The sequence below is a fragment of the Oncorhynchus tshawytscha genome, linkage group LG25 (assembly GCF_018296145.1).
Source record: "Oncorhynchus tshawytscha isolate Ot180627B linkage group LG25, Otsh_v2.0, whole genome shotgun sequence".
NCBI classification, from domain to species: domain Eukaryota; kingdom Metazoa; phylum Chordata; class Actinopteri; order Salmoniformes; family Salmonidae; genus Oncorhynchus; species Oncorhynchus tshawytscha.
Genome location: NC_056453.1, coordinates 3,704,220 through 3,730,100, shown reverse-complemented (window position 1 = coordinate 3,730,100; position 25,881 = coordinate 3,704,220).

The window sequence follows — 25,881 nt, the reverse complement described above, 5'->3', positions numbered from 1 at the left end:
AACATTGAGTGACTCCAAGTTAATTTCTTGCATAATTAATTTTACAGACTAAAAAAGATCCCACCAACCTTTTGGATAGGTTACCGACAAATGTGCTGTTTCCATCAGGCCTGTTTTATCCGATATGCACTTTACTCGCATAAAGAGGTTGGATGGAAAGCGGATTATGGGGTGAATTGGCTTCACTCACATCGACATTGAAGGCCAACTCATAATCATGCTTAGAGTGATTCAATCACTTGGTCTCTGGGTAAACAGGTGAGAGCCATTATAAAAGCTGTCACGGTTTTGGTTCAAAAACCAAGAGAAAGTGTGAAATAAATGACATTCGAACGCGTGGCGGCAAATAACAGGCAATTAATAACTCGAACAGCTTATTGTCAAACAAAACAGTGGCGCGCCGAACCTGCTGGTGACTGGCAATTTATTATAATAATTCACTTACTGTTATTTATAATCAGTATGAGATTAGGACGGATCACTGGTGGGGTTGAGACCGAGCGAATGAACATCCTTTCTCAAGAACCTGATTCAGAACCAGGTCAGATTCCGCAAGAATACCAGGGCACCTATTCACAAAGTGTCTGAGAGCATAATGCTCATCTAGGATCAGATGATGATTTTGGAATGAGATGTTCAACGACTAGGTGTCCACATACTTATGGTCATGTATTGTAAAGGAAAAGTACTCTTTTCAGTTGACAGAAGAAACAGAGAGAAAGAAACATACTTTGATTGTTGGGGCTCTTTCCTGTCTGCTGACCCCAGACTCTGTGAAAAAGAGAGGAAACAGACATGAGCACCATAGGCCAATCCTAAATCGGAGACCAGGTAGGGCCAGCAGTCAAGATGAATTCCTCGTGGGAATTTCCCCATTAGATTCAAAGAAGCCTCCTCACTGTGCAGCCCAAACTCCAACCAAGTGCAATGCTGTAGTCCCAAACAGTATCAATAAAGTGTCATTCGGGAATAGATTACAACCACACACAGATAACTGTGTAAATAGGCTCATGCTAACACTCTTGATGCTTAAACATAGGGTTTATACGCTGGCTGTTGAGTTTTTTACATTTTTTATACATTTGTGTAATGCAAATGTAAGTATATAATTCAGAGTATGCTTCTCCTTTCTTCAGATCGAATTCCACATTAGAGTAACAGTTTGTCCTTTTTAATCGAAATAGAGCTGGATGAAGTTATTTGCCGTTTGTTTCTAAAATGTCAAAGTCAAACAGATGCATCATAGTGTCATGAACTGAAATAGAATAATGGCGTCAAGTGCACCTCATTAAGGGAAATACTACAAAACCAGTCCAAGCTCATTAATGACAGGATTATTGACAGACATTTGAGCCAATATCAGCACCATGTGAAGCTCTCGCCCTATCGACTCTGCAAAGATCAAGGGGAAGTGGCACTCGGTGCAAACAAAACCTACAGACAAGTTCATCAACCTGGAATCAGACCAAGGTGTCCCTAGACACTGATCTGAGCTCAGTTTTGTGTTCTGATCCTAGATCAGTGTCTAGTGCACAGTAGAAGCCATAGGAGCATCCCTCAGGCAATGTTTACTAACAAAGAGGCTATCTGACTGAAATTCCTTTTCAATAGCAGTCCAGAAATAGTCCCTATTCTCCTCACGTCTTTTTATCTCCCTCACAACAGGGGAGAAATTAACACCCCATCCGGCGAAGCCAACACACACACACACACACACACACACACACACACACACACACACACACACACGGCAGCCCCCATACTGTCCACAGCTCCAGTAGAACTATAGGGGACACAGGCAGAGGGAGTGAGACAGACACAAGTTGTCAATAACTAGCTCCAGGCTGAGACACTTTTAGAAGACACCAGTGACATCATCATTTTGCATTTTTCATGTGTGGTGGATGCACAAATGCAATAGAATTCAATAAAATACAACAGAATAATAATATCTTGGACACACACACACACGTGTGCATGCAGGCTTGCACACGTGTGTGTGTCAAATCAAATGTTTAAGAATTCTCTTATTCTCTTCAAGTTTTAAGAATAAGAGATAAAAGTTAAGAAAACTAAAGTCAAGAAAATAATACAACATTTAAAGGTAACAATAAACAAACAATAACGGCGCTATATAGGGGGTACCGGGACCGAGTCAATGTGCGGGGTTCAGGTTAGTCAAGGTAATTCGGGTAATGTAGTGTGTGTGTGTGTGTGTGCGCGCACTTCTAAGTGAGCCAAAGTGACTGAACAAAAATATAAACGCAACACGCAACAATTTCATAGATTTTACGGAGTTACAGTTCATTTAAGGAAATCAGTCAATTGAAATAAAGTTGTTAGGCCCTAATCTATGGATTTCACATGACTGGGAATACACATATGCATCTGTTGGTCACAGATACCTTAAAGAAAAGGTAGGGGCATGGATCAGAAAACCAGTCAGTATCTGGTGTGACCACCATTTGCCCTAATGCATCATAACACATCTCCTTCGCATAGAGTTGATCCGACTGTTGATTTTGGCCTGTGGAATGTTGGCCAGTTTCAGCTTTCAGGAATTGTGTACTGTTCCTTGTGACATGGGGCCATGCATTATCCTGCTGAAACGAGGCGCCGGATTATCGGCACGACAATGGGCCTCATGACCTCCTCACGGGATCTCTGTGCCTTCAAATTGCCATCGATAAAATGCAATTGTGTTCATTGCCCGTAACTTATGCCTGCCCAAACCATTAACCCACCGTCACCATGGAGCACTCTGTTCACAATGTTGACATCAGCAAACCAATCGAGACCATACACATGGTCTACGGTTATGAGGTCGGTTGGATGTTCTTCGAAATTCTCTAAAAAGACGTTTGAGGTGGCTTATGGTAGAGAAATGAACATTGAAATATCTAGCAACAGCTCTGGTGGACATTCCCGCAGTGCAGCATGCCAGTGGCTCACTCACTCAAAACACGAGACATCTGTGGCATTGTGTTGTGTGCCATGTATCCACCTCTACTGTACATCAGAATACAGCTGGTTGGAGCATGGTGCAAAACCAGAGTGTCAGGTTCAATTCCCACATGCTGTAAGCCACTTAAGATAAAAGTAAGTCATTCATATAAAAGCATCTGCTAAAACAAGCATATAATATCCATCTCTATTTAATGACTCAAATAAAATGGACTATAGCAACTGTGAGGACCAAAGGAAACACAAGAGTTCATTTCTGATTCTCCCTCCACAGAGCTCCACTCAGTGCCCACAATGCCTCCTCTAGCTTAATTTCCTGCATCGCTGTCTCGCATACAGTCACTTACACAGCTGTAATGGTGGTGGCACTTAAAAAGCCCCACAGAGCCATGAAAAGCATCCATTCCGAGGGAACAAGAGTCTCCAATTGTCCATTTTCCACACACGCACACCTGCAGACACACACACCTCGGTAGCTCTGTTAATGGATAGTTTACCCAGGGAATTGACTGGTCAGAATCTAAAACAGTACTTTTAGAACATGTGGGGAAAGACAGAGGAAAATTAAGGCAAGGGGGGAGGGGTTCTACCAAGCTATATTATTTGATGAAACATTGAATTTGGCCATACTGCTATTGGCCCATACAAACGCATTAAATAACAGATTCACTACATGGAACAACAGATAATACCCATGCAAATTAAAAGGAAGTTTTTTGTGAAGTGTCTGTCCTAAATCTAAAAGATGAAAGAAAGATCAGGAAACTGTTTGTATATTTGGCACTAAACTATCTCCATGTTTACAGTACCAGTCAAAAGTGTGGACACACCTATTCATTCAAGGGTTTTTCTTTATTTATACAATTTTACAAAAAAATATATATTTTCGACATTGTAGAATAATAGTGAAGACATCAAAACTATGAAATAGCACATATGGAATCATGTAGTAAACATATTTTTTTAACATATCAAAATATACAGTGGGGCAAAAAAGTATTTAGTCAGCCACCAATTGTGCAAGTTCTCCCACTTAAAAAGATGAGAGAGGCCTGTAAGTTTCATCATAGGTACACAACTATGACAGACAAAATGAGGAAAAAAAATCCAGAAAATCACATTGTAGGATTTTTAATGAATTTATTTGCAAATTTTGGTGGAAAATAAGTATTTGGTCAATAACAAAAGTTTATCTCAATACTTTGTTTTTTACCCTTTGTTGGCAATGACAGAGGTCAAACGTTTTCTGTAAGTCTTCACAAGGTTTTCACACACTGTTGCTGGTATTTTGGCCCATTCCTCCATGCAGATCTCCTCTAGAGCAGGGATGTTTTGGGGCTGTTGCTGGGCAACACGGACTTTCAACTCCCTCCAAAGATTTTCAATGGGGTTGAGATCTGGAGACTGGCTAGGCCACTCCAGGACCTTGAAATGCTTCTTACGAAGCCACTCCTTCGTTGCCCGGGCAGTGTGTTTGGGATCATTGTCATGCTGAAAGACCCAGCCATGTTTCATCTTAAATGCCCTTGCTGATGGAAGGAGGTTTTCACTCAAAATCTCACGATACATGGCCCCATTCATTCTTTCATTTACACAGATCAGTCGTCCTGGTCCCTTTGCAGAAAAACAGCCCCAAAGCATGATGTTTCCACCCCCATGCTTCACAGTAGGTATGGTGTTCTTTGGATGCAACTCAGCATTCTTTGTCCTCCAAACACGACGAGTTGAGTTTTTACTCCTGACCATATGACATTCTCCCAATTTTATTTTTATTTCACCTTTATTTAACCAGGTAGGCTAGTTGAGAACAAGTTCTAATCTTCTTCTGGATCATCCAAATGCTCTCTAGCAAACTTCAGACGGGCCTGGACATGTACTGGCTTAAGCAGGTGGACACGTCTGGCAGTGCAGGATTTGAGTCCCTGGCGGCGTAGTGTGTTACTGATGGTAGGCTTTGTTACTTTGGTCCCATCTCTCTGCAGGTCATTCACTAGGTCTCCCCGTGTGGTTCTGTGATTTTTGCTCACCGTTCTTGTGATTCTTGTGATCTTGGGTGAGATCTTGCGTGGAGCCCCAGATCGAGGGAGATTATCAGTGGTCTTGTATTTCCTAATAATTGCTCCCACAGTTGACTTCTTCAAACCAAGCTGCTTAGCTATTGCAGATTCAGTCTTCCCAGCCTGGTGCAGGTCTACAATTTTGTTTCTGGTGTCCTTTGACAGCGCTTTGGTCTTGGCCATAGTGGAGTTTGGAGTGTGACTGTTTGAGGTTGTGGACAGGTGTCTTTTATACTGATAACAAGTTCAAACAGGTGCCATTAATACAGGTAACGAGTGGAGGAAAGAGGAGCCTCTTAAAGAAGAAGTTGCAAGATTTCTGGCTCTCACAGACCTGTTTGTTGGTAGATGAGCAAATACTTATTTTCCACCAAAATTTGCAAATAAATTCATAAAAAATCCTACAATGTGATTTTCTGGAATTATTTTTCTCATTTTGTCTGTCATAGTTGAAGTGTACCTATGATGAAAATTACAGGCCTCTCTGACATTTTTAAGTGGGAGAACTTGCACAATTGGTGGCTGACTAAATACTTTTTTGCCCCACTGTATTTTTTATTTTGAATTCTTGAAACTAGCCAACCTTTGCTTTGATGACAGCTTTGCACACTCTTGGCATTCACTCAACCAGCTTCACCTAGAATGCTTTTCCAACAATCTTGGAGGAGTTCCAACATATGCTGAGCACTTGTTGGCTGCTTTTCCTTCACTCTGTTGTCCGACTCATCCCAAACCATCTCAATTGGGTTTAGGTCGGGTGATTGTGGAGGCCAGGTCATCTGATGCAGCCCTCCATCCCTCTCCTTCTTGGTCCCTATAATAGTCCCTATTTACATGATCAGCGTCTCACAAAGACACGGCAGTTGGAGTCAAAAATCTCAAATTTGGACTCATCAGACCAAATTACAGATTTCCACCGGTCTAATGTCCATTGCTCATGTTTCTTGGCCCAAGCAAGTCTCTTCCTTTCATTTTTTAAAAACAAAATACTTGCAGTGAATCCGCTCAACAACTACACCATACCAGTCATCCAACAGATTCCCATTCAGAGTGACACACAGAAGCATCCAGGGTCAATTCCCTCCTCAAAAGGCGCGTTGACAGATCTCCCACCAGGCCAAAAAATGTGAACCCGAATCCTCCAAGATCCCCCCACAGTTCCACAAAAGCTGTCCCTCAACCATTCGAGACCCCTCCCACAGTCCCCCCGCAAGAGGAAACATAAAAATACTGTTAATTCCATCCCCCAATGCACCAACAACCAAGAGAATGAACCCCAACCCCAAGAACACCCCAATGCACCAACAACCAAGAGAATGAACCCCCACCCTCAAGAACCCCACAATGCACCAACAACCAAGAGAATGAACCCCCAACCCCAAGAACCCCCAATGCACCAACCACCAAGAGAATGAACCCCCAACCCCTAACCCCAAGAACCCCCAATGCACCAACAACCAAGAGAATGAACCCCAACCCCCAACCCCAAGAACCCCCAATGCACCAACAACCAAGAGAATGAACTAAAGAGAAAAGAAAGACAGAAGAAAACAGCTAACTACAATGCAACCCCCATTTTTTTTTTATTTTTTAAGTAAAAACGAAGGACATCAAGGGCAACTAAAATCATAAAGGCAATGCCAGCTGTATATGTACATGAGTTTATTTGAAAGAGAGTGTGTGGATATGCATGTGTACAAACACCTGCACGGCATCAGCCTCAGCCTCAGCCTCAGGCAAACTGGCATTAGCTGTAAAAACACTGCCCCTCTGTGTCATTCAAACATACTTTTTATTCTCCAGTCTCTTCTTATTGGTGTCCTTTAGTAGTGGTTTCTTTGCAGCAATTTGACTATGAAGGCCAGTCCTGGAAATGTTCCCAGATTGACTGGCCTTCATGTCTTAAAGTAATGATGGACTGTCGTTTCTCGTTACTTATTTCAGCTGTTCTTGCCATAATATGGACTTGGTCTTTTACCAAATAGGGCTATCTCCTGTATACCACCTCTACCTTGTCACAACACAACTGATTGGCTCAAATTAACGTTTAACAAGGCACACCTGTTAATTGAAGTACATTCCAGCTACCTCATGAAGCTGGTTGAGAGAAGTGTGTGCAAAGCTGTCATCAAGACAAAGGCTGGCTACTTTGAAGAATATAAAATATATTTTGAATTGTTTAACACTTTTTGGGTTACTACATGATTCCATATGTGCTATTTAATAGTTTGTTGTCTTCACTACTATTCTACAATGTAGAAAATAGTACAAGAAAATTAAAAAAATGGAATGAGTAGGTGTGTCCAAACTTTTGACGGGTACTGTACTAACATGAATTTTTAAAACTGGTACTGGGGGACCTTCAGATGAGTCTTAAGGCTTGTGGATGTCCTAGAGGAAAACAACTGACACGTTCATGAGTCTCTCACCTTTCCACATATTAGTATGTAGCCCAAGCTGTTCAGATGACACAAACAGAAGTTGTCAGATTGTATTTACCGACTTCAGACAAGTCGTAGAGCAAAATGGAAAACACCATCGTTTTTGTGTGAGTCTCGTCTTTCTATAGAGGGGTCATAATAGTTTTTAGGCCAAACCATTTGGACGCTACAGACGTTTTCATGAGATGATAGATTTTTGGGATGTCTCAAAGTCTGACAGAAAACCCTGTAGCTCTGCCATCTTTCACCGCAGATCAAATCAAATCAAATTTTATTTGTCACATACACATGGTTAGCAGATGTTAATGCGAGTGTAGCGAAATGCAGCGAGGTGGTGTGTAAGTGCGACCGACATCGGATGGGGTGCAAAACCCCCCCAGATATCGCTAGCTTAAACTGACAGATTTTTATGGGGATTTTTTTATTATGCTAATTACATTTCCACGGGGACGTGGAAATGGACTCTTGGGGGTTTTAACAATGGTAAATGTATTCATGCAAACATTGGCATGTAATGTGCATAGAAACCACCTGTAAGTGTACTATTAAAACTAGTAGATCCTTTTGAAAAAAGGACAAAGACAAAAGGTAATTGATGCAGTGCTAATGTGTGTGTGTCTGTCTCTGGACCTAAGTACGGACTCTGCTTGCATACCTATGTACCAGATGTTGCGAAAACTTGGCATGAAAACACTAAGCCACCACCTCCCGGAAGGCCTAGACAGCAACACACACACACACACACACACACACACACACACACACACACACACACACAGCTTCCCCATATCCTCTGCATACCTCCACGTTGCGACCCGGCTCTCTGCAGACACGTACCTGCGTCCAATGCTGGCCCCCTTCACTCTTCACTTCTCTCACCCTCAAACCTCACTCTCTTCTTCCAACAAAAACTCACATTCTGTCACGCCTTGGTCTTAGTATTTTGTGTTTTCTTTAATTATTTGTTCAGGCCAGGGTGTGACATGGGTTTATTGTGTTGTCGTATTGGGGTTTTTGTAGGCATTGGGATTGTGGCTGATTAGGGGTGTGTCTAGCATAGGCTTGGCTGCCTGAGGCGGTTCTCAATCAGAGTCAGGTGATTCTCGTTGTCTCTGATTGGGAACCATATTTAGGTAGCCTGGGTTTCACTGTGTATTTTGTGGGTGATTGTTCCTGTCTCTGTGTAGTGTTCACCAGATAGGCTGTAATTAGGTTTGCACGTTTCGTTTGTTGTTTTTGTATTTATTTAGTTATTTCGTGTATCACTATTGTTTCATTAAAGAACATGAGTAACCACCACGCTGCATTTTGGTCCGACTCTCCTTCAACAGACGAACGCCGTTACAGAATCACCCACCACACCCGGACCGAGCGGCGTGGTAACAGGCAGCGACAGCAGGAGCAGCGAAAGGAGGAATGGACATGGGAGGACGATATGGACAGCAGGAGTATGGAGTATACGATGTGGGAGGAAATAGACAGGTGGGCGGTCGACCCAGAGAGAATGCCGGAGCCCGCCTGGGATTCGCTGGAGCAGTGCGAAGAGGGCTATAGGACAATGGAGTCGAAGAGAAAGACACGGCGGCGCAGAAAGAAACCCGAAAGTCAGCCCCAAAAGTTTATTGGGGGGGGGCTCAGGGAGAGAGTGGCAGAGTCAGGAGTCAGACCTGAGCCAACTCTCCCTGTTAATCGTGAGGAGCAGCGATCAAAGGACTTCTGGACTTGGGAAGAGATATTGGACGGAAAAGGACCATGGGCACAGCCTGGTGAATATCGACGTCCCAAAGAAGAACTGGAGGCGGCAAGAGCGGAGAGGCGCTGGTATGAAGAGGCAGCACGGCGACGCGGATGGAAGCCTGAGAGTCACCTCCAAAAATGTATTGGGGGGGGGGCTCACAGGGAGTATGGCGATGCCAGGTAGGAGACCTGCGCAAACTCCCTGTGCTTACCGGGGGGCTAGAGAGACCGGGCAGGCACCGTGTTATGCTATGGAGCGCACGGTGTCTCCAGTGCGGGTGCATAGCCCGGTGCGGTACATACCAGCTCTTCGTATTGGCCGGGCTAGAGTGGGCATCGAGCCAGGTAAAGTTGGGCAGGCTTGGTGCTCAAGAGCTCCAGTGCGCCTGCACGGTCCGGTCTATCCAGTGCCACCTCCACACACCAGTCCTCCGGTAGCAGCTCCCCGCACCAGGCTTCCTGTGCGTGTCCTCGGTTCAGTACCACCAGTTCCAGCACCAGGCCTTCAGTGCGCCTCGCCTGTTCAGCGCAGCCAGCACTTTCCTCCTCTCCTGCGCTGTTGGAGTCTCCCGCCTGTTTAGCGCAGCCAGAGCGTTTCTCCTCTCCTGCGCTGCCGGAGCCTCCCGCCTGTTCAGCGCAGCCAGAGCCTGTCTCCTCTCCTGCGCTGCCGGAGCCTCCTGCCTGTTCAGCGCAGCCTGAGCTGCCAGACTGCATGGAGCACACTGAGCTGTCAGTCTGCATGGAGCAGCCTGAGCTGTCAGTCTGCATGGAGCAGCCTGAGCTGTCAATCTGCATAGAGCTGCCAGACTGCATGGAGCAGCCTGAGCTGTCAGTCTGCATGGAGCAGCCTGAGCCGTCAGTCTGCATGGAGCAGCCTGAGCTGTCAATCTGCATAGAGCTGCCAGTCTGCATGGAGCAGCCAAAGTTGCCAGTCTGCATGGAGCAGCCAGAGCTGCCAGTTTGCATAGAGCTGCCAGTCTGCATGGAGCAGCCTGAGCTGTCAATCTGCATAGAGCTGCCAGTCTGCATGGAGCAGCCAAAGTTGCCAGTCTGCATGGAGCAGCCAGAGCTGTCAGTCTGCATAGAGCTGCCAGTCTGCATGGAGCAGCCAAAGCTGCCAGTCTGCATGGAGCAGCCAAAGCTGCCAGTCTGCATGGAGCAGCCAGAGCTGCCAGTCTGCATGGAGCAGCCAAAGCTGCCAGTCTGCATGGAGCAGCCAGAGCTGCCAGGCTGCATGGAGCAGCCAGAGCTGCCAGTCTGCATGGAGCAGCCAGAGCTGCCAGGCTGCATGGAGCAGCCAGAGCTGCCAGTCTGCATGGAGCAGCCAGAGCGGCCAGTCTGCATGGAGCAGCCAGAGCAGCTAGATCCGCCAGTCAGCCATGATCTTCCAGATCTGCCAGTCAACCAGACTCTTCCAGATCCGCCAGCCAGCCAGGATCTGCCGGAGCCAACTACCTGCCTGAGATTCATCTCAGTACTGGGCTTCCTCTCAGTACTGGGCTTCCCCTCAGTACTGGGCTTCCCCTCAGTCCCGGGCTTCCCCTCAGTCCCGGGCTTCCCCTCAGTCCCGGGCTTCCCCTCAGTCCCGGGCTGCCCCTCAGTCCCGGGCTGCCCCTCAGTCCCGGGCTGCCCCTCAGTCCCGAGCTGCCCCTCAGTCACGAGCTGCCCCTCAGTCACGAGCTGCCCCTCAGTCACGAGCTGACCCTCAGTCACGAGCTGACCCTCAGTCACGAGCTGACCCTCAGTCCAGTGGGGTTCTGGGTGAGGACTACGAGGTCATGGTCGGCGGCGAGGGTGGACTATCCCAGGACGCAAGGGGGAGGAACTAAGACATTTATGGAGTGGGGTCCACGTCCCGAGCCGGAGCCGCCACCATGGACAGACGCCCACCCGGACCCTCCCTATGGTTTTGAGGTGCGTCCGGGAGTCCGCACCTTGGGGGGGAATTCTGTCACGCCTTGGTCTTAGTATTTTGTGTTTTCTTTAATTATTTGTTCAGGCCAGGGTGTGACATGGGTTTATTGTGTTGTCGTATTGGGTTTTTTGTAGGCATTGGGATTGTGGCTGATTAGGGGTGTGTCTAGCATAGGCTTGGCTGCCTGAGGCGGTTCTCAATCAGAGTCAGGTGATTCTCGTTGTCTCTGTATGGGAACCATATTTAGGTAGCCTGGGTTTCACTGTGTATTTTGTGGGTGATTGTTCCTGTCTCTGTGTAGTGTTCACCAGATAGGCTGTAATTAGGTTTGCACGTTTCGTTTGTTGTTTTTGTATTTATTTAGTTATTTCATGTATCACTATTTTTTCATTAAAGAACATGAGTAACCACCACGCTGCATTTTGGTCCGACTCTCCTTCAACAGACGAACGCCGTTACAGAATCACTTTAATGCGGTCAAATCACCAGCAGTGGTATTCACCTGTTCAATTCTTTATCCTTCTTTCCCACCCTCCTTCTTTCTTTCTTTCTTTCCCCATCTCTCTTTTGTCCTCTTCCCTCTCTCCAGTCAGAGCGCCCTGTCCGTCGCAAAAAGGGGCTCGGAACATGCTCAAAATGGGGGGTGCCACCAAGTGAGTTGTTGTACTTCAATTTTGATGGCCAGGCGATTATCTTCTCTCTAACTCTTGCACAAACAGTGGTAGGGAAGACATAGAGAGAGAATACATACATTGTCATGCTGCAAGAAACCTGGTATAGAGGAGACGGACCCACTGGTTGCCCTCTAGGTTACAGAGAGCTGGTAGTCCCATCCACCAATCTACCAGGAGTGAAACAAGGATGGGACTCAGGGGGTATGGATAAAAATCCAACCAGGAAGTGCCCCATATTTTGAAAGCCCTGCATGCCAATGACTCCTTATATGGCTGTGAATGTGCTACGAATGAGCTTACGCTTTCTATGTATTCCCCAAGGTGTCTACAGCATTGTGACGTGTTTTAACGCATTTATGTTGAAGAATAGCCGTAAGGGACCACATTGAGAAAGTGGTCACATGATGGCTCCCGCAGAAAATCTTGCGTAAAGTACTGAGGTAGCCACTATTCCAATTGCTTCTTATGAGAAACCAATTGTCCCGGTGGATATTTTATCGAATAGATATGTGAAAAACACCTTGAGGTTTGATTCTAAACAACGTTTGCCATGTTTCTGTTGATATTATGGAGCTAATTTGGAAAAAAGTTTGGCGTTGTAGTGATCGCATTTTCCGGTCGATTTCTTTCAGCAAAATGTGAAGTACAAACGGAGCTATTTCGCCTACAAAAATAATATTTTTGGGAAAAAGGAACATTTGCTATCTAACTGGGAGTCTCCTGAGTGAAAACATCTGAAGTTCTTTAAAGGTAAATGATTTCATTTGATTGCTTTTCTTATTTTCGTGAAAATGTTGCCTGCTGCTAGCAGAGCCTAGCATAGCATTATGCCATGATAAACTTACACAAATGCTTGTCTAGCTTTGGCTGTAAAGCATATTTTGAAAATCTGAGATGACAGTGTGATTAACAAAAGGCTAAGCTGTGTCTCAATATATTTCATTTGTGATTTTCATGAATAGGAACATTTTCTAGGGATATTTATGTCCGCTGCGTTATGCTAATTAGTTTGAGGCGATGATTATGCTCCCGCATGCGGGATGGGTAGTGTCAAGATTAATGAAGACAGCTTCTCCATCCTGGAGGGGGAAATCAATCATTTCCAGGCCCAGGGACATGTACTAGTCTGTGGCGACCTGAATGCCAGAACCGGACAATAACCTGACACCCTCAGCAGACAGGGGGACAAACACCTGCCTGCAGGTGACAGCATTCCCTCCCCCATATGCCCCCCTAGAAACAACTATGACAACATAACCAACAAAAACGGGTCACAACTCCTGCAGCTCTGTCGCATGCTGGGTATGTACATCGTCAATAGTAGGCTTCGAGGGGACTCCTATGGTAGGTACACCTACAGCTCATCTCTTGGCAGTAGTACTGTAGACTACTTTATCCCTGACCTCAACCCAGAGTCTCTCAGAGCGTTCACAGTCAGCCCACTGACACCCCTATCAGACCACAGCAAAATCACAGTCTACTTGAACAGAGCAATACTCAATCATGAGGCATCAAAGCCAAAGGAACTGAGTAACATTAAGAAATGCTATAGATGGAAGGAATGCAGTTTGGAAACCTACCAAAAAACAATTAGGCAACAACAAATTCGGTCCCTGGGTAAAACGTTCCACAGTAATAGTTGTAACGGTTTTGACTTGAGGTTATTATTTATAGGGGTGCCAGGTAGGTTGTGCCTACCAGAGAAAACATTGGTTTCTCCTTTTAGTTTAGGTGGGAATGAGTCCCATCTGGTCCGTCAAGTCTACACCAATACAAAGGACTTATGTAAAAGTCAGGATGGAAATAAACTTTTCATAAACCCTTAAAACATTGGAAAGAACTTCAAAAACAACTATATTCTTTTGCGTGGGTTGTATTAGCAACAACGATTACACACACACATATAATAATATCACAATGAGTTCTGGTTCCTCCAGAAATGTCCTGTACCTCGGGCCTAAAAAGAGTCCAGCCCGGTAAAGGAGTTCAATGAACTCAAGTGACTTTTGTCACGCAATGTTTGTCCGTTCATTCCGTGTAGCGTAAAACCCAGTATTAAACATACAATCAATATAACAATTATTTTACCACAGAACTTTAAAGCGTATCAACTCTTACTAAGTCCTCAACTACAACTAACTACATAAATCACAGTATACATCACATCAAAACAAATGAAATACCGTATACAAAAAGGTGGTAGTCAGTCGGTCAGTCAGACAATCCAATCCGCCAATAGATCTCCAGCGGAGAAAGGCCACGAAGAACGGAGAGGCGTAGTCCACGGACGCAAAGAGTGGATCCGGCCCTGGGTAAACTCTATTAGGCTACAAAACACACGTTTAATGGCAACAAAACAAACGGAATAGAGAAGCTTCGGAACTGAGGGTTGAACACATCCTCATTCACGTCTCCATCACAACCCCACTTTTGCGCAGCTGATGCTGGCTATTTAATTGGGAATTAAAGGGAAAGCGCCCTATTGGAAGGAGCTGCACTGAGACGGTTCAGAATAATTCAGGGCCTTCACATAGTGAAGGAGGAAACTTGGCAGTATATTTGACCTCTCACCTTCCCTATCAAATCTAAAAATCTCAAATAGAAAACCGAAGAAAATGAACAACAATGACAAATGGTTTGATGAAGAATGTAAAAATCTAAGAAAGAAATTGAGAAACCTGTCCAACCAAAAACATAGAGCCCCGGAAAACCTGAGTCTACGCCTTCACTATGGTGAATCACTAAAACAATACAGAAATACACTACGGAAATGAAGGAACAGCACATCAGAAATCAGCTCAATGTAATTGAAAAATCCATAGACTCTAAAGCCACTTCTGGGAAAATTGGAAAACATGAAGAATTATCTATCCAAAATAGAGATGTATGGGTAAACCACTTCTCCAATCCTTTTGGCTGTAGAACAAAGAATAAAGAGCAAAAACATATACAGGATCAAATACAAATCTTAGAATCAACTATTAAAGACTACCAGAACCCACTGGATTCTCCAATTACCTTGAATGAGCTACAGGAATAAATAAAAACCCTCCAAACCAAAAAGGCATGTGGTGTTTATGGTATCCTTAATGAAATGATCAAATATACAGACAACATATCCCAAATGGCTATACTAAAACTCTTCAACATCATCCTTGGCTCTGGCATCTTCCCCAATATTTGGAACCAAGGACTGATCACCCCAATCCACAAAAGTGGAGACAAATTTGACCCCAATAACTTCTGTGGGATATGCTTTAACAGCAACCCTGGGAAAATCCTCTGCATTATCATTAACAGCAGACTCGTACATTACCTCAATGAAAACAATGTACTGAGCAAATATCAAATTGGCTTTTTACCAAATTACCGTACAACAGACCATGTATTCACCATGCACACCATAATTGACAACCAAACAAACCAAAACAAATGCAAGGCCTTCTCATGCTTTGTTGATTTAAAAAAGGATTTGACTCAATTTGGCATGAGGGTCTGTTATACAAATTGATGGAAAGTGGTGTTGGGGGTAAAACATATGACATTATACAATCCATGCACACATTTCTTCCCACAGGGCCACACAGGGCCATGGGGTGAGACAGGGATGCAGCTTAAGCCCCACCCTCTTCAACATATATATCAATGAATTGGCGTGGGCACTAGAAAGGTCTGCAGCACCCGGCCTCACCCTACTAGAATCTGAAGTCAAATGTCTACTGTTTGCTGATGATCTGGTGCTTCTGTCACCAACCAAGGAGGGCCTACAGCAGCACCTAGATCTTCTGCACAGATTCTGCCAGACCTGGGCCCTGACAGTAAATCTCAGTAAGACCAAAATAATGGTGTTCCAAAAAAGGTCCAGTCGCCAGGACCACAAATACAAATTCCATCTAGACACCATTGCCCTAGAGCACACAAAAAACTATACATACCTTGGCCTAAACATCAGCGCCACAGGTAACTTCCACAAAGCTGTGAACAATCTGAGAGGCAAGGCAAGAAGGGCATTTTATGCCATCAAAAGGAACATAAGATTCAACATACCAATTAGGATCTGGCTAAAAATACCTGAATCAGTCATAGAGCCCATTGCCCTTTATGGTTGAGGTGTGGGGTCCGCTCACCAACCAAGATTTCACAGAATGGGACAAACACGAAATTGAGAATCTCCTTGCAGAATTCTGCAAAAATATCCTCTGTGTACAACGTAGAACACCAAATAATGCATGCAGAGCAGAATTAGGCTGATACCCACTAATTGTCAAAATCCAGAAAAGAACCGTTAAATTCTACAACCACCTAAAAGGAAGCGGTTCCCAAACCTTCCATAACAAAGCCATCACCTACAGAAAGATGAACCTGGAGAAGAGTCCCCTAAGCAAGCTGGTCCTGTCTAATTATACTGCTGTCCTGGGGCTCTGTGGGGTGTGTTTGTGTTTGTGAACAGAGCCCCAGGACAGCAGTACAATTAGACACAAGCAAATCATGAGAAAACAAAAAGATAATTACTTGACATATTGGAAATAATTAACAAAAAAACAGAGCAAACTAGAATGCTATTTGGCCCTAAACAGAGAGTACACAGTGACAGAATACGTGACCACTGTGACTGATCCAAACTTAAGGAAATCTTTGACTATGTACAGACTCAGTGAGCATAGCCTTGCTATTGAGAAAGGCCGCCGTAGGCAGACATGGCTCTCAAGAGAAGACAGGCTATGTGCACACTGCCCACAAAATTAGGTGGAAACTGAGTTGCACTTCCTAACCTCCGGCCCAATGTATGGCCATATTAGAGAGACATATTTCCCTCAGATTACACAGATCCACAAAGAATTCGGAAAAAAACCCAATTTGGATAAACTCCCATATCTACTGGGTGAAATTCCACAGTGTGCCATCACAGGAGCAAGATTTGTGACCTGTTGCCACAAGAAAAGGGCAACCAGTGAAGAACAAACACCATTGTAAATACAACCCATATTTATGCTTATTTATTTTCTCTTGTGTACTTTAACCATTTGTACATTTTTACAACACTGTATATATATATAATATGACAATTGTAATGTATTTATTGTTTTGAAACGTCTGTATGTGTAATCTTTACTGTTCATTTTTATTGTTTATTTCACTTTTGTATATCATCTACCTCACTTGCTTTGGCAATGTTAACACATGTTTCCCATCCCAATAAAGCCCCTTGAATTGAATTGAGAGAGGGGGTGCAGGAGGGATTTGAAGGGGGAGGGGTGGTAAATGCTAATGACTTTCACACCAGAGCCTGAATAAGGTGAGATTGGGGGAGCATATTGAGGAGGTGGGGGCGGCAGGCTTCCAGGTTGGATGGGTATTGTGTCAAGAGGCAGTGCGGCTTGGTTGGGTTGTGTTTCGGAGGATGCATGGCTCTCGACCTTCACCTCTCCCGAGTCCGTACGGGAGTTGCAGCGATGAGACAAGACTCTAACTACTACCAATTGGATACCACGAAATTGGGGAGAAAATAAAATAATTATACTTTTTTAAAGTTCTGTAAAAAACACCTGAAAAAATTGGCAAACCCTTGGAACCGCTGGACTAGTTTGAGGATGGGCTAGTCAGCGACCGCACCCTAATCTTAACTTCTCTAGGGTAGGGGTGAGCATTCCGAATTTTGGATGAAAAGCATGCCCAATTTAAACCGCCTGCTACTCGGGCCCAGAAGAAATGATATGCATATTACTGGTAGATTTGGATAGAAAACATAGTAAAGTTTCCAAACTGTTAAAATAGTGTCTGTGAGTATAACAGAACTTATTTGGCAGGCGAAAACCTGAGAAAAATCCATTCAGGAAGTGGTTTTTGGGGGTTTTGTAGTTTTCTATTCAATGCCAGGATTCAATTTCAGTATCCATTGACTTAGGACTCAAATTGCAGTTCCTATGCATTCCACTAGATGTCAACAGTCTTAGAAATGGTTTCAGGCTTGTATTCTGATAAATGAGGGAGTAAGACCAGTCTGAATGAGTGGACCCTACCGTGTCACAGAGCTTTTTCATGCGCAATCCCGAGAGAGTGCCTTTCTTGTTTACCTTTTATATTGATGACGTTATTGTCCGGTTGAAATATTATAGATAATTTAGGCTAAAAACAACCTGAGGTTTGAATATAAACATCGTTTGACATGTTTCTATGAACTTTACGGATACAATTTGGATTTTTATGTCTGTCTGTTTTGACTGCATTTGAGCCTGTGGATTACTGAAGAAAACGAGCGAACAAAACAGAGGTTTTTGGATACAAAGAGACTTTATCGAACAAAAGGAACATTTATTGAGTAAATGATTGTCTTCTGAGTGCAACCATATGAAGATCATCAAAGGTAAGGGATTAATTTTATCTCTATTTCTGATTCGTGTAACTCTTCTATTTGGCTGGTTACTGTTTGTAATGATTTGTCTGCTGGGCTATGTTCTCAAATAATCGTAAAGTATGCTTTCGCCGTAAAGCATTTTTAAAATTTTACACCGTTGTTGGATTCACAAGAAGTTAATCTTTAAACCTATGTAAAATATGCTTTGTTTTCTGAATTTTTATAATGAGTATTTTTGTATTTGAATTTGGTGCTCTGCAATCTCACTGGATGTTGGCGAGGTGGGACGCTAGTCCCACATACCCTAGAGAGGTTAACAGGGTCCAATTGGATGCCAGTGGTAGAGATAATGTGGCCCAGGAAAGAGACTTGGGATACCTGGAACTCACACTTCTCAATCTTGACGTATAGTTGACTCTGCAGGAGGCATCTCAGGACTTGGGGATGTGCAGGATGTTTCCAGAAGGGTCTTGGAGAAGAGCAGGATGTCGTCGAGGTACACAAAGATGAACCGATTCAACATATCCCTAAGAGTGCCATTGACCAATGCTTGGAAGACTGCCGGTGAGTTTGATAATCCAAATGGCATGACTACATACTCATAGTGGCCTCTAGTGGTGTTAAAGGCAGTTTTCCATCAAATCCCTCTCCCTGATTCTCACCAGATTGCAAGCGTTGCAGAGGTCCAGTTTGGTGAAAAATTGAGCCACCTGGGCCAGCTCCAAGGTGGCAGACCTCAGGGGTAGGGGGTGACGGTTCTTAATCGTGATCCTGTTCAGCCCTCGGTAATCGATGCAGGGCCACAGATCTCCATCCTTCTTTCCCACAAAGAAGAAACCTGCACCAGCCGGGGATGTTGAGGAGCGAATGAAACCTGCGTTGGTAAGTAACTGGAGGGTTTCTGATATCTGGAAGAGTTGTTCTTGCTGTCGTGAGGTTGGACCCAGGTGCAGAGAAGAGACCAGATGCACACAGCACGTAATTCAAGCTTCAGCAAAGGACAACAGAAACACCTCTTTTAACAGGGAAATCATAATGAGTAAATAGGACACACCTGAGTGTTGTTAATGTCTCTAGGACGGTCTCTGCCTCCCTCTGGTGACAGGTGGAACCATGATATCTACACAATGTTTTCCTTTGCCTGTACATGGTTTTCATTGAAATCTGTTTCTCAGGGAGCACAGCATACACTTTGGTATAACCAGGCTAACTTTGAGGCCTTCCAGCGCATTATCATCTAGCTTCCCCAATTAAACACGGAGGGGCCACCTTTACGTTGACACTCGCCAACAGGAAATAAACAAGGCCAATTAGAATGGAGTAACAAGTCGCTGACACGAGGCAGATAATACGCTTGGTGTCACGAGCAGTTATAACAACTCATGTCATTTTTATTAGGACCAATGAACTTCTCCTGTCCATTTGTGTTAGTAAGCTAGATGTTAGATACAATGCAGTTTATTCAGACCCCTTGACTTTTTCCACATTTTGTTATTTTACAGCCTTATTCTAAAATGGATTACATACATATTTTCCCTAGTCAATCTACACACAATACCCCATAATGACAAAGCGAAAACAGATTTTTAGAGACTTGTATTTGTGGAGTTTTTCACATTCTTCTCCACAGATCCTCTCAAGCTTTGACAGGTTGGATGGGGAGCATCACTTTGTTTTTACTCTGACATACACTGTCAACTGTGGGACCTTAGATAGACAGGTATTTGCCTTTCCAAATCATGTCCAATCAATTGAATTTACCACAGGTGGACTCCAATCAAGTTGTAGAATCATCTCAAGGATGATCCATGGAAACAGGATCCACCTGAGCTCAATTTCAAGTCTCATAGCAAAGGGTCTGAATATTTATGTAAATAAGGTACTCCTGTTTTCGCTTTGTCATTATGGGGTATTGTGTATAGATTGATGACAGAAAACATTTATTTAATCCATTTTAGAATTAGGCTGTAACGTAACAAAACGTGGAAAAAGCCAAGGGGTCTGAATACTTTCCCAATGCACTGCATGAGAGAGATGCACCTAGAGAGGTGCACATTGCATGCCATTAAAGTTAAGTTGGTAGTGTTGCGTAGTTGTCATAATGAAAATGTCAGAATGCAACATGGTGTGAACATTGGCCCAGACCATAGAGGAGGAACGTGTGTGTGTGTGTGTGTGTGTGTGTGTGTGTGTGTGTGTGTGTGTGTGTGTGTGTGTGTGTGTGTGTGTGTGTGTGTGTGTTCTGAGCAGGGATAACAACATTGCTCATAGACAGAGTAAATGTCCAGCATACCAGCACTCTCCTGAAAAGGCATACCGAAATCGTCATAATTTTAATCTGCTTTTAATGCCCCCTCTCCTCCCATGATCAGGAGAAGACACCAGAGAGACACCAGGATGGCAGTGGAAATCTAACCAGAAATTCCAGGGAAGACAAATAATTTAGATGAGGGATATTTGTCAAAAATCAGTCCATTGGGGTTGGCGTGCCAGGGACATCCGAGAGAGAACACCAGGAGAAGTAGTTCCCACCAGCATCACCATGAAGACGACGTCCTCTCTCAGTCAATCAATGTCAGCCAATCAGTCTGCTGCTCCTGGAGATGTCTGGGAAGCCCAGAGCTACCAGCATGCTCTGTCGAGGCGCAGCGGCATGGCGTCGCTGCTGTCTCAGGTTCTGTCAGTCAGTAGGTAGAGGGAGAATGTCGGTTGACTAATAATTCACACATGCACGCAGGCACACACACACACACACACGCACACACAAACACACACAAACACACTTTCAATTGGTTTCTTAAAGACTCTCCCTGGGTTCCCAGTAGCCTTTTGTAGCTATAACAGACAGCCCCAGGACACTCTCACACATCTAAGCCATTAAATGTTAGGGGGGATTGGGGATTGAACAGATCCCTGTTCCATTTCACAGACATGTAGGAATACCTGTTTTCACGTCTCTGGGCTGTTGTATCGTATCTATTGTATTGCTTTTCCAATTCCTATCTCCATTGTCAAGCCAAACAACCAGGCTCGATACCAACTGAACTGATGGAACTACACAGTTACAGTACAGCCAACTGCTGGTATATGCAATGGTTTGCTTCAGTTGTGAATGCATGCACATATCCAGAGCAAGTCGAATGGAGCATTTTGGGATTTGTCAACTGCATATATGTAGACACAATAGATTCACTGTAATCAGAGAAAGAAAATAGAGAAAACAGACATTGAGAGAAAAACTGAGACTGTGGGTGTGTGCGAAAGAGAGAGAGAAAGAGAGAGAGAAAGAGAGAGAGACAGATGGTGGTGTGAAAGAGAGAGAGAAAAAGAGAGAGACAGACGGTGGTGTGAAAGTGATTGTTGTAGGCTACAGTCAGTGTCCTGCTTTGGCAAAGCTGGTCCTGATGCAGAGCCAATAAAGTCTGTTTGAATGTGAACTCGAGAGAGAGAGTGGGATAGACAGGGGAATAGATCAGAAGGGAGGCCATGGAGGGTCTTCAGACACTGTCCTCCCTTCTGTCTTTCCTGGTTGACACACACTGTGTGATCTGGACCTTTGCTCGAGCGTTTATTAGCTAATGAGCTAGCCACTAGGAACATCACTAATCGAGTAGCACCAAAAACACGTTGTCTTTTAATTGCACGTCTTTTCATGCCACTCTTCCTTTTCCAAGATCACTCCTTGAAAACATAATGGCTATTACTAATGCAAAACCAACACAGATGTGTGTGCATCCATGTGCAGTGTTTGCACACATATACACGTATGTGTGCGAAGGGAGTAGTGTCTGAATTTTTTACTAAGAAGCAGAGCGGAGGAATCTGAGGAGGGTGGCGGGTGGCATGAGAAGACTTTCTGTGGGCAGTTTGTCTCCCTTTTAATAATTTTTCCAATGCCACACTAGACAGTGAGAGTTAATAGGGCTTTAAACAGCCCAGGGAGAGACTTCTGAGGCTTGGACACACTGTCTAGAGTAGCCTATCCACCCTCCGCCCTGCCTTCTCACTGAAAGAGAAAGTCCAGACAGACACTCAGTTCACAGTCAAACAATGACATTAAATAGGACAGGGGGACAAGGATGAAATATGTCAGAAAGAGAGATAGCAGTGGGGACAGACAGAAAGATGGGCAGACAAACGGACGGGCAGACTGAAGTGTGTATTCAAAATAAAATATGAGCCAATCGCAATGCTCAGTTCAGCAAGCCTGTCTGTATAACTTTGCTAGGTGAGTAGTAGCGGGGTCTCTCTCTCTCTCTCTCTCTCTCTCTCTCTCTCTCTCTCTCTCTCTCTCTCTCTCTCTCTCTCTCTCTCTCTCTCTCTCTCTCTCTGTCTCGTCATGTCATTATTTGGATAGGATTCCCTCTTCCAAGTCTTGTGGTACAGGGAGAAAGGCACCAGAATATGACCCATAAATCAACACAATGAAGGGGGGACACACATATTACCCATAAATCAGTGCGGCGGAGCCAACTACAATCACACTAATAGGGCTGGAAGACGTGCTGTCATCCAAACCATGATGTCACTCCTGCATGAGGCCCTGCGAGTGTGTGGTGGTGGGTCTCTATGTCTGTGTGTGCCTGCCGATGTGGGTTTGTGTGTTTAAGGGTGGTCTATATGTGTGTCTGTGTGCATGTGGTATGTGGAGGATTGTCTGTGTGTGTGTGTGTGTGTCTTGTGGTTTGTACTGGCTTACAATGGGTGTGGGATTCCATCGAGAAAATTGAGCGGTTTAAATCTGTGTGCCACGTTTCCACACAATGGCATTTTTGGACATAAATGATTAAAGGGACATGAAAAGGGACACTCAAAGGGACACTCATTTATCAACATCTAATTGCCAATTACATTTGTGAATAGAGACTCATTCAGAAATCATTCATTTTTGTCATGTTAAATATGACTTGTTGTAACAATAAGATCAACCACAAGACAATCACATATTCATCCTTTTTTCAAAATATGTTCACTTGACATTAATAGTTCACTAGTATATGTTTATAAAGTCAGTGTATTCAGTGTAGTGTATTGTTGCTTGGTATTGCATTGGCATTAACATGCAATACATGACAGTTAATTCACTAGCTTATTTCCTACTGCTAGAGCCTTGAGTTGTTCCTGGTCAGGTCATAAGGGCCCTGCTCACACTCATTATTAATATAAAGGAATCCCCTTACCAATAAATGAATCAGGATCCCTTCTCCGGATCTCTACAAACCAAGCTACAGCAAGTGATTATGAAGTGCTCTCTCTCTCTCTCTCTCTCTCTCACCACATGAACCCAGTCGACATCAGCCGTTCATCACTTTCAATCAGTCAATTAGCTCAGTGACATCAAACCTGTCCCCCAGATGAGGTGAAAGCATAGAGTGGGACAAAAACACATATACACATGCATACAAACACACATATACACTTGCATACAAACACACATATCCCAACAGAATCTCAGAAGAAAACACCATACTTGGCAATAACTGCAGCTACAGAGATACAGTGCATTAGGAAAGTATTCAGATCCCTGGATTAAATGGATTAAATAAATAAAAAATCCACAATACTCCATAATGACAAAGTGAAAACATGTTTTCAATTTGTTTGCTAATGTATAAAAACAATCAGAATTACCTTATTTACATAAGTATTCAGATCCTTTGCTATGAGACTCGAAATTGAGCTCAGTTCCATTGATCATCCTTGAGATGTTTCTACAACTTGATTGGAGTCCATCTGTGGTAAATTCAATTGATTGGACATGATTTGGAAAGGCACACACCTGTCTATATAAGGTCCAAAATTTGACAGTGTATGTCAGAGCAAAAACCAAACCATGAGGTCAAAGAAATAGAGCTAGAGCTAAAAGAGGATTGTGTCGAGGCACAGGAAGGGTATCAAAATGCGCATTGAAGGTCCCCAAGAACACAGTGGCCTCCATCATTATTAAATTGAAGAAGTTTGGAACCACCAAGACTCTTTTTGGAACTGGCCACCTGGCAAAACTGAGCAATGATAAGGGAGTTGACCGAGAACACAATGGTCACTGACAGAGCTCCAGAATTCTTCTTTGGAGATGGGAGAACCTTCCAGAAGGACAACCATATCTGCAGCACTCCACCAATCAGGCCTTTATGGTAGAGTGGCCAGGCGGAAATCACTCCTCAGTAAAAGGCACAAGGCAGCCCACTTGGAGTTTGCCAAAAGGCACCTAAAGACTATCAGACCATGAGAAACAAGATTCTTTGGTCTGATGAAACCAATATTAAACTCTTTGACCTGAATGCCAAGTGTCACATCTGGAGGAAACCTGGCACCATTCCTACAGTGAAGCATGGTGAAGGCAGCATCATGCTGTGGGGATGTTTTTTCAGCGGCAGGGACTGGGAGATTAGTCAGGATCGAGGGAAAGATGAATGGAGCCAAGTACAGAGATATCCTTGATGAAATCCTGCTCCAGAGCTCTCAGGACCTCAGACTGGGATGAAGGTTCACCATCCAACAGGACAATGACCCTAAGCACACAGCCAAGACAATGCTGGAGTGGCTTCAGGACAAGTCTCTGAATGTCCTTGAGTAGCCCAGCCAGAGCTTGAACCTGATCGAACATCTCTGGAGAGAAATGAAAATAGCTGTGCAGCGGCGCTCCCAATTCATTCTGACAGAGCTTGAGAGGATCTTCAGAGAAGAATTGGAGAAACTCCCCAAACAGAGGTGTGCCAAGCTTGTAGCATCATACCCAAGAAGAGGCTGTAATCGCTGCCAGAGGTGCTTCAACAAAGTACTGTGTAAAGGGTCTGAATACTTAAAAAAAAAATGGTATACGTTTGCAAAAAAAATTAAATGTTTTTGCTTTTTCATTATGGGGTACTGTGTATAGATTGATGAGGATTTATTTTTTGTTTTCCATTTTATTATAAGGCTGTAACGTAACAAAATGTTGAAAAAGTCAAGGGGTCTGAATATACTTTCTGAATACACTGTTTGGCATGGCTGGCCCTTTTAATTGTGGTTTGTGGTGCCGTCCATAGATTATTTTCTACTTTTAAACTCAGACAAAACAGAGATGCTTGTTCTAGGTCCCAAGAAAAAAAGAGATCTTCTGTTGAATCTGACAATTAATCTTAATGGTTGTACAGTCGTCTCAAATGAAACTGTAAAGGACCTCGGCGTTACTCTGGACCCTGATCTCTCTTTTGAAGAACATATCAAGACCATTTCAAGGACAGCTTTTTTCCATCTACGTAACGTTGCAGAAATCAGAAACTTTCTGTCCAAAAATGATGCAGAAAAATTAATCCATGCTTTTGTCACTTCTAGGTTAGACTACTGCAATGCTCTACTTTCCGGCTACCCGGATAAAGCACTAAATAAACTTCAGTTGGTGCTAAATACGGCTGCTAGAATCCTGACTAGAACCAAAAAATTTGATCATATTACTCCAGTGCTAGCCTCTCTACACTGGCTTCCTGTCAAAGCAAGAGCTGATTTCAAGGTTTTACTGCTAACCTACAAAGCATTACATGGGCTTGCTCCTACCTATCTCTCTGATTTGGTCCTGCCGTACAAACCTACACGTACGCTACGGTCACAAGACGCAGGCCTCCTAATTGTCCCTAGAATTTCTAAGCAAACAGCTGGAGGCAGGGCTTTCTCCTATAGAGCTCCATTTTTATGGAATGGTCTGCCTACCCATGTCAGAGACGCAAACTCGGTCTCAACCTTTAAGTCTTTACTGAAG